We start from the raw sequence: 10,513 nt of genomic DNA, 5'->3' as shown, positions 1-10,513 counted from the left end.
AGAGGCTTTTTAAAACTCTTGGAAAAATCTTTAGAAGAGCCTCAGGAATTTCAGCCTCATTTCTTGAACTCCTGTGTCATCCTTCAGCACACAGATTGGAATGAAAGCTTTGATGGGATTTCTGTCTGGAGCTGAAACAGAAAGCAAAGTTATCCGTGCAGGCTGGTAAGTTATTCACGCGCAGCTTCAGCGGCAGCAGATAACAGCTGAAAGTAGTAAATAAGACTGACAACTAAATCCACACTCTAGAGGTTTCAGTAGCTCCGTTTCTGTATTTGAAAAAAAGAGTGGAAATGTCCCTTCTGCCGGCTCCGTGGACTCGGAGCTGTTTGGATGCCAAGCCTGGCGGCTGCATGGACACACTTGGATTTACACAGCTCACACGAGCTGGTGTTCACTGGTGAGGGATCAGTTTTAATCTCTCTGTAAATCTGCCATAACACTGTGGTAAGATGGAAGCTTTAAATGCATGTAATTTGGATGCCGAGGATGATTTTTTTTTTTTTTTTAAATGTATAGAATTTCTTCGCTTTTTTTCTTCCAAACACAAAGGTGTCTCGGGGTTTCCCAGCCTTCCCCTTCTGACTGGCAGGAAAAAAGCCAATTTGGGGGCTTCCTAGCCCATGTCCTGCAGTGAAAGCCCATCTCTCACCACCCTGTTGAAGGTCAGCTCAGCTGTCCTGGCTGTCACCAGGGAAACTCTGCTGCCGCTGAGCCACAGGACTGGCCAGACACAGAGACAGAGGGGAGAGCAAGGGAGAAGGGAAATTACATGCTTGGGTTTGCAGACAAAATGAACCTCCAGGCAGTGCCAGAGCCTCTCGGAGCAAAAGGTCTCGGTGCCTGGTTTTACCTCCGCGGGGCTCAGACACTCAGATTAACCCCTGTGCTCTCAGATCCCTGCCTGCTCCAGCAGCTGGGGCTGTCTCCAGCTGTAAATCCCGGTGCTTGCTCTGACTTCAAACCAAGAAAAATCTGTTCCAGAGGCAGGAACTAATTCCCCAGGCACAACTCTTGAAGCATAAGTATTTAAAATCAGCCTACTTCTCTGCCTCCTCTTTGTTCTCTTCTTTCTTTAATGCACTGGTAACATCTTCTGAATTCTACTTAAATAAATTCAAGGCTTTTTCATTTGGACAGTATGTCAGTAAGAGGGGAAAAATCAAATACACACCTGGATAGTATTAGACAGTCAATAAGGGGTTTTTTTAAATATATTTGGTTTTCAAAAGATGATGCAGTGACAAAGCTGAAAACGATTTAAATAAAAACCCAGATGTCTGCAGCTTGTCATACCCAAGTTCTTATTCTTTCTAGGCATCAGATGTTCTTCATTTTTCACATAGCCAATTTTATTTCCTTTTTGTTTTATAATACACTTACACAACAGGAGTGTACCGGTGAAAAAGGAAAAAGTAAAGAAACAGAAACGAATTAATTATTGGGTTTACCCTTCTAATTACAGCGGGATTTCAATGAGGGACCACGTGACAAACAAATCAAAAATCAAATTTAGCCAAACAGTGGAACATAGCGGAATTTTAATATAAAATACAGTTGATTCTAGTTGTGTCCTGTCCAGCAGAACTTTTTATTTACTGCAAACACTATCTGAGACTTGAAGATCTTCAGTGACCAGCTGGTGCTTCCAAGAGGATGCCCAAGACCCAGGCAGGGCATGTATCACACACCTCAGGGAACTGGAGAGAACTCTGGGAATCATTTGAAAGAGTTTCCATGGGTCCCAAATTGGCCTCTGCAGGATGGAGCTGCCCAGATAGTCACCCATATCCACAGGAAACTCCCTCTTTACTCACCTCTTCCTACAATTAGGAACTGGATCACCAAGCCACCTCTGTATCAGTACTGATAAGGTGAGAAAGATCCCCTCCAAGGAAAACTTTCAGAAAGTGGGAAAATAGACTGGGGAAGTATTGCAAAATGCTTCCCTGGTTTCTGCAGTCTCCTCTAGGTATCCCTGACTGGCCTGTGCCAGAGACAGGACACCAGGAAAGCCAGACCTTTATGTGAACAACACAAACACGAAATGTACCTCAAGAGTAGCAGATTGGGCACCACCTTGGTGTTGAGCCCGTTGGTCACCTCACACTTGCATTTTCATCCTGGGACTCTTCTTTTGTCTTTTCATTAATGTTACCCAACCTGTCATTTTATATTTTGGAACTTGGTGCCACAGTAACTCAACAAAACGATCACTCAGACAGAAAAGAAAAAAAGAAATCTGAAATAAATTAAAGGCAATTAAGGGGAATACACACGAGTAAAAGAGCAGAGACAGACTTGTCCTGTGCATAGAAAGACCACCAAGTGGGGAAACAGAAGGGAATAGCAGCAAAAGAACAAATATTCTGCACAAGTAGAGGGAATTGTGGACAAATTAAATTGTGCAATAACAGAAGTGTAATAAGGAAAAAGGGGAGAGAAAATGTGAGTAGAGAAAGCACACATCAGTTGGACTTCTTCAGAAATGTCCACCACAACGCAGATCTAACGGGTGCCCAACTCACTATGTCACTTTTCCAAAAACCCAGCTCCATCCCATGTTCTCAGGCTGATAGCAAAGATCCCAGTGTTTGGCCAAGCAAACAAATTACACTCAGACCCCAAAACCACCAGAAGCCAAAATAAAGGCCAAAGTCCAGTTTCCTGCATATCAGATAAGCTGGGGTTTGTGCAGTTTTCTGAGCATGGCTGTAGCTTATGCACCACAATTGAAGGTGGGTTTGGATTTTTCTAGAAATGGAGAAGATTGCCAACCTTATGCTGGTGTTTATGACAGGCAATTAAGAACAGATCTGTTGGGAACAAGAAGGAAAAAGGAGCTTTTTATCTGAGGGGTGTTTCTTCACAGATGATTTAGACCAGTGTACTCCCAACCACTCTGATTTGGTTACACTAGAGACAGCTGAGTGAAAAATCAAGCTCCCAGGAACGGGTATTTCATTGCCAAGATCTCAGGACTGACTCATTTTTTGTGTGAAACAAATCAGGTTTTGCAGGGCTGTGGCACAACACTCCCTTAACATTTCATTCAGAAAACAAATGTACTTGTTGTTGAAGTGGTAGGCTTTGTTCTGTGATCCCACACGTCAGATTGCTCAGGATTTCTGCTTTTTGAACAGAAACAAATGTCAGTGACTTCAAACTTGGTCTTGGCTAACACGAAATCTCTGGGAATTTCCCTCTTAGGTGAAGGAACAGTCAAAGTCTAAGGGCAGAAGGAACGAACGTCAGTCCAGCAGTCAAAAAATTGGAAGAACCAGGGGAAGTTCAGCAAACTACAATTACTCCTCTCTCGAGAAGAATTAGTTATGCTGTGACCCTGCCAGAGGAGTCTTTTAGCAGGCAAGCAGCAATTCTAGGAAAACTCTTCTACCTCCAGTTTCAGAAACAGAAATTCCCACTTCTGCCCATGGACTTTCACCCCTCTGAGCCATCACCAACTGTCACCACCATGGAGAACAGCAAAGCCATGGAGCAGGAAGAGCCAGGGTATCCGTGCATCCTTCCCAAAACACCTCAGAAATGGGAAGGAGTTGAGCACTGGTGGCTGGAATGAAAACATACAGAAAGTTGTAGCTCACAGGTGGAGTTTCCCATAAGAATAATTCCACAAAGATTAACACCAATACTCAGGAGCTGCCTCCTGGGCTCAAATCACTTTCTGGATAGAAGGAGAACCTCCCCATGTTGCTGATGTAAAAAGTACGGGGTGGAAATTGAGTCAAGGTAAGGATGCTTGGAAATTTCTCTGCAGGAGCTGCCTGCTCACAGCAAACCCCTGTCAGTGGGAGCAAAGTGTCTGAGAACTTGGGCAGGCTTTAGATTGAATCTCTGACTTAACGCTCCTAAATCCAGGAAAGATGGACTATTTCACACACTTCCCCCTCTCCAAGGGATTTGCTACCAGCCAGTCTAAGCATCCACGTGCTCCATATGCCAGCTGATGAAAATTCCCTCCTCAGCTGCTCAGCTGGCTTTGGTCCCTGTATGGAAAACTCAGAGCCTGCCATACCCCCATGGAGCTGGACACTGAAATCCCTGTGTGAAGCTGGACCTGAGTTCTCACAAACTCCTCTAAGGGGACCAACAGTTATTTATCAACCATGAGTCACCTGCTGTTTTGGGAGGCAAGATGGGATGTCACCCTCTAACAAGCAAAATTCAAAGGCATGAAGTTCTCATGATTAATTTTCATTTAGGTACTTCATGATTCAGTGATATCAGAACAGGTTCTGAAGACTGATCAAGTTTTTCCTTTTGTTGTAAACAAAAAGTATCTGTGCATTCCTCCATGTTCACCTAGATAACACAGTCCTCTTTTGATGGACTTTTTTTTTAGTTTTTCACTACATGTGGATATGCTGAGTCTCCTTGCTACAGCATTTCCCTGTTTCTTGTCTTCATTCTCCTTTTTTCTTTTTCCCTCCGGACCATAATAAAACAATAGAAGATAAAAGCTTATCAGTGGATGTATAACTGGACAAAATCTGGGGTTGTACAATTAAATTAAAGAAACTCAGTATTAGCAGAGGCTGATATTGACATCACTGAGCAATAGATTGATAGAAAAGATCATTTAAGATTTGTTTTCTCTTGAAGGAGATTCTGAAGGCATCGGAAGAGAAAATCACTCATGAATGTCCTTGGGGAGTTTGCTTCCAATTTCAAGTTTTTCTGTCTTCTGAGAGCAGAAGACCCGACTGAACTTCCTGAAAACACCTATAATGCAGTGAGAAATGTGTCAGCACAGCAGAGTTTTTCATCACAAGTACAACAAAGCCACGTGGGTGGCATTTGTCCCCCCGAATTGTAGGTGTCTATGTCGAAAATGGCTCCAGCTGCTCTGATGTCCTGTGTCTGCCCCGCAGTGAATGCTCTTTGTGACCATTTTCAGAGCGTGATCACAGCTCTCAATTTGAGACATTTACACTGCGCTGCCTCCATTTAACCAAATTTTTAGGCTGTCTGGGCTGCCCAGCTCCAGAGTCAGCACTTACCTTTCTCTGAAAATGCTGATTCTCCGGCCATGAGAGCTGCACAGCTGCCAGACAGTGACAAGACTGCTATTATCCTTTTTTTGACACTTGTGGGAAATGAAATAATGAAGATGACTATCTTCCAATACAGACACAAAAGGGAATTTCCCAGACAACTGCTAAACCAGCCTGCATCAGGAAGCAGATTTTTTTTCACTTTCGATTCCCTTGTGCCACCAAGTTTGATGGCAGCATCTCTCCAGAGGATGCAGCAGTGTGGACCATGAAGTCTCCACCACTGCCTGTTCTCCTGACACACAGCATCGAGTGCCAGGGAAAAGGAACCACAAAGTTGGCTCTCATCAGGAACATCTCTTGTCTGAAGGCAAAATTCAGACAAATTCTTCCAAATCAGCCATTTCTTCTCCCCAAGCTTATGCTGGAGAAAGAAGCCACAGACTCTGCTGATAGCAGCCAACTTCCAGCAGCATTAATATATTAGTAAATGCCCCTCTCATAGCAGTGATGGATATTAACCAAACAAACATCAGCGCGCTCTGAGGAAAAGCCATTTTTTTGAGAAATTTATAAAATGAACCCTTACCATAAAATAGGAGAAAATCTTTCCTCTTTCTCCAAACAAACCTTCTCAAATAATTTTTATTTAAACCCAATTCTTTTGTGAAATATTTTGTTTCTCAATCTCAGAAAATGCCACCACATTGAGGGTTAAACTCCAAATATTATTCATTTTCCTGAGTGTACATATTTAGCAACAATTGTCCTTTTGAATTTCCTGTGCCCAGTGCATCACTGGGAGGTTGACCAATTTTTTTTCTTTTTTTTTTTCCTTTTTTTCACCCTGCACATTGTGTTACAAAAAACAGTAATTCTGCCAGCAATACAGAGCATGACACACCAGTGACTGTGCTAATGAAAGCCTTGGTAGTTCGTTACAAACACAGGAGGTGAATAAACCATTGTTATTGCTGTAGGAATAGTTTCAGTATGGATCAGGGTTCGCCTGGTTTTTTAAAGCACAGTCCAAGCTGCTGCTGCCCTTAGCTGCAAAGCACCACCAGAGCAATGCTGATCATTTGGTTGTTTCCAGGGAGGTTTTTTATGTGATTTCCATGGGTTTTGTCACCAGATTTGATCACTGTGTGTGCTCTGTACTCTGTTTCCCCCCGGCTCAGCTGTTCAGGCTCACAGCTTGTCTTTGGCACAGTCCGAGGTGCTGATTCAACATCAGAGACTTCTTCAGAATAATGAATTTCTTTTAACTGCCAAGTGTTATAGGGCACTGGATGTTGAACTGATAGGGAAAATAAAAAGGAGACCTCGAGGTGAAAATTGTGACCTATTTCTCAAGCAGAAAAAAGCCTTGAGGTGAACTTTGTCAGGTTTATCACACAGCCACAGCCTCAGAAGTGTCAGCCGGAATTGTCAAATCTGTGAGATCACACTGCAGCAGCAAAGGAATTCAGCATTTGATACAGGCTGCAGAAAGGAGGCAATAAAACAAAGACATCATAGGCAGAGAAGTTGTATCACTTACAGAAAGCTGTGCCAGAACTTCATAGTAAATGGATCATCCTTGGGAGTTCCTGAGTCTTCCCTGCATTTCCAATTACACTTAATCCTCCTGACAGCAGTTTTTCTGGGCTGTCTTCCTCGAGGATGGGGATTCCTGTTCTCCTTTAGAAGTTCAATTCCAGTGCTTACATCCAAATTTTCCAAATCTCCCTTGTAATTAAAGCCAAACAACATGGATCTCAGAAAAGATTTATTCCCTTCCTCTCAAAAATTTGGGATCTTTTTAACAGTTACGCATCTTATTTTTTATAGACTGATCAATGTATTTCCTTGCAAACTTTCCTCTTTTGTTCCTCTTAACTTCTGTTAATGTAGTTCTTTATCTGATGTTTTATGATTATAACATCGTGAATTTTCTCTATACTGTACTTCAGGCCAGTTTTACAATCCTCAAGGTTCATCTTAATTCTAACCTTGCACCTCCAGAGTACTGCTGCCCCTTCTAACTCAATAATGCTTGTGACTTTTACTCCTGCTCACTGCTCCATCATTCCAGACATAAACCTGTGGATACAAAAATGCTGCTAGCAAGAATTTTCTTGCTATTTTCTAAGTCTGTGAGAGACTTTTCTCTCTCACTGAAGAGGTAGCAGAATTATGTAAACAGCCAAACCACCTGCAACCTTGAGAAGCCTTGTTTATAGTATAGTAGAAAAATATTTTGACAATGGATGCTTTAGGATTTTAGCCAATCACCCCAAGGGGTGGCTGATCCTTTGTCCAATTAGACTATGAAGAAAAAAGTCTATAAAGGAGTTTGTAAAATAATTAAATAAATCAATCTTGCTGCACAATTCCTGCCTGCTGGATCTTCTCTCCTCCTCCCTACGGCTGCGGGACACAGTGATATACCATAGGGCATTTTAATATAAACCTGTGGGAAATACCACACCAGAATGAGATCCCAGCAAGGCCCCTATCTCCATAACATCCTCAGTATTGATCATAAACCATCAATAATTATTTCTTAGGTGTAGCTTTCCAACTTGCTGCAAATTCATAATCCTGGCTGGTTTTGTCCTTCCTTGCTTACAAGAGCAGGAAACTCAAAGCTTGACTAAGACCAAGGTATAACTATTGAAAACAACTCAAAAAAAGAGAAAATCCATAGAAACAGTAGCATTCACCCCATTTAACTTAAGACACCTCCTATAAGGTTAGTTTTACTTGTTTCCCTTGCAGTCAGTGGAAAGAAACAGGCACTCTTGGCACTTGACTTTGGATGCTCAACACCAGAGACACCATCGACCACATTGACCAGGTCTTTATTTCAAAGTAAACTTTGATGCACAAAAACCACAATGCTTGCTTGTGACACAGATTTTTAGCAGGACTTACCCCATTTCTTCAGGAACAAGTGGGGAATGGATTAATTATTCCTTACAGAAGTATTTCTAAGTAAATTATAAATTCACACTCACGATATGCAGTTTTATAGGAAGCACCATTTTCCTTCCTTGCAGAAAAGCATCAATGTGCAGCACCATGGAGTACAGAAAGTTTGCCAAAAACCAGATAAGCTCAGTTGATGCAGAAGCAGTCTGAGATGCACAACTGAATAAAAAAGAAGAAGAAGAAAAAAAGTCTATAAATTGCATTAGGCCCCAGCTTTCTGTAAGAGAAGCAAAGCTGAGATCTAGGAAGCTTTAAAAGTTTTGGCCTTTTCAAAATCATCTCTGTTTTGTTCTCATCTCAACATTAGCAAATGGTGCCTATAAAATTCCCTTCTATTTTTCCATCTCTTCCTGATGTCATAAGGAAATAAGACTCCAGTGTTAAGTACTTATGGATTTGTGCTCTGTAAGGGTGAGGTAGCACCTCCCTGAGAGTGTTCACACTGATTCTGCCTCAGGACATAAAACAGTGATCCTGTCATAAAATGAGCTCTTGTAGAGCTTTCTGTGGTGGATTAAGACCTCTTTGTGCCATCCCTGCACTGCAGTCCCCATCCCACGGGTAAATTGGGGTCGGGGTCTGTGTCCAGGGGAAACTCAAACTGCCCACAAGGCAGTGAATTAAAATAAACCCTTTGGCTGGACCAGAAATAGATTTTGGATGTGCACATGGTGTGGTGGTGTGTCTCAGCCAGCTGGGAAGAAACTTTCCTCTAACAAATGGCAAAAGAGAGTCAGAGAGGAGCCCACGATGGCTAATGTGGCACGGAGAGAGCTGGGTCACACCCTCGTTTTGTGCATTCATTCCCTTCAACCACTGAAGGCTGGGATAATTACACCCCCCACCAGGGTTTGCAGAGCTCTCAGTAATTCCAGACTCAGTATTTATATTCTGCTGTAGGAATGTGTGTGTGTGTATGACACCGTTTTCCAAGCTTTTTCTTCCAGTGGGACTGTCAGAATATCCGTGAGTAGATCAAAACCTTTGTCTGTGCTCATTCCTGTTAGAATAGAGCCACGTAAGGGTTGCATTGATCTGTCCAATCCCCAGAAAAAGAATTAAAACTAAAAACAAAAACATTGCCATTTGCCATAAGGTTGGTTTAAAAGAAAGAAGAGATTCTGAGAAACAAGGCTCACAAGGCAAAGCCTAAGGACAATCGAGTCAGCCTAGGCACAGGAATTTAAACTCTGAAGTGAAGAGGGAGAATGGCTTCAATTGGCTGCTTTGGAGAGGGCTGCAGGAGTCTGTGGGCTTTAGAGACTCATCCCTGCTCTGTGTTCCCGCTTTGTCCCATGGATTACGTGGTAGGAGGACTTGTGTGTCTTCAGGAAGGGTAGAAAAGTGGAAGGCAGGGTGGTACTCAATGGCAAAGATAAACAAGGAAGAAAAAGGAAAAACCAGGCAGTTGTCTGCCTTGACTCAACTAGCAGTCCTTTCCCTCCCACAGCTCTCACTCCAGAAAGATTTCTCCCATAATTTGGGGTAGTGTATCCACCAGCTCCAGAGCAAGGAGCAGAGGTTGAAAATCGTGTCAACATTCATTTCATGTAACAGAGGAACAGTTCACTCACATGAGAGCTGGATCAGCAAATCGTGGAATTAGATGGTGGAATTTCTTCCCTTGCACTGGCCTTGCATCTCTTTTTTACCTTTGCATGGCAGCAGAGGAGATAGGAATCTCCTCCCCAGATCCTTCAGCTGGCCTGAAAGCGAGGGGAAAAGCTCCCAACTCTGATGGCATCCAGCAAAACTCCTCAGGGTTGGGCTCTCAGCTTCCAAGGGATTTCCAAGGCAAACTTTTAGCCCTTTGCCCCCTAAATTGCTCGAATTTGTGGGTGAAGGAGACATCTAAGATGGAAAAATGTATAATTAGCAGGGATTTCAGAATTTGCTCTGGGAGAAATGTGTGTCCTGGAAGGATGTGTGTCTGCTCAGCTGGAGAGCAACAGGGGCTAAAGAGTGTTCCATAAATTAAGTCTGTCCTAGAAATTAATTCACTTTTCAATAATGACTGGATCACTGGAGGTGGGAGGAAAAGAAGAGTGAGTCTGGATGATTTTCCCTGTTCTGGAAGACAAGACAAATAACAGCATTTGGCAGGTTTGAGCAAGGACGTAGCTCGGACAACATTTACAGCATGAATGTAAAGAGCAGCTATGGGGGCTTCAGCTGTCCTGGAATTCACAGCCTCCCAAGCTTCTTAAGGCACAGCTGGACTCCTTAAAATCAGGGACAGTTGCCACTGCCACAGAGGAGGGACATTTCTATCAGCAAAGCATCTGCAGAGCTGGATTAGGGTGTAATCCTGTTTCCTTTGATTATCCACCACCATTGATCTGGACAAACAAGAGCTAGGAAGGGAAAGCTAATCATCAAACAAATTATTATTAAACAAACCAAAGTTTGGCTCAACTATGTATGTTTCAGCTGAGAATTATGCTTGGATTATGGTGGAAGGAAAAATGTCAGTTTATCTGAGAGAGGGAAGCTCAAGGGAAATAAAAAAGGAACAGCTGGAC

At 42.8% G+C, this 10,513-nt stretch overlaps 1 long non-coding RNA gene across 1 annotated transcript; it reads left to right on the top strand.

Moving 5' to 3' along the window:
- The first annotated feature begins 16 nt into the window (after positions 1-16).
- Positions 17-7,200, top strand: LOC121671548. Its single transcript, XR_006018538.1, has 2 exons — positions 17-165; positions 3,211-7,200. It is a non-coding gene; the product is annotated as an uncharacterized LOC121671548 (long non-coding RNA).
- The last annotated feature ends 3,313 nt before the right edge of the window (positions 7,201-10,513 follow it).

This window comes from Corvus kubaryi, unplaced genomic scaffold, assembly GCF_017639235.1.
Source record: "Corvus kubaryi isolate FWS band 111438036 unplaced genomic scaffold, C.kubaryi_AGA036_p1.0 37398, whole genome shotgun sequence".
In the NCBI taxonomy this organism is placed as follows: Eukaryota; Metazoa; Chordata; class Aves; order Passeriformes; family Corvidae; genus Corvus; species Corvus kubaryi.
This window is presented reverse-complemented; position numbering and strand designations above follow the sequence as displayed.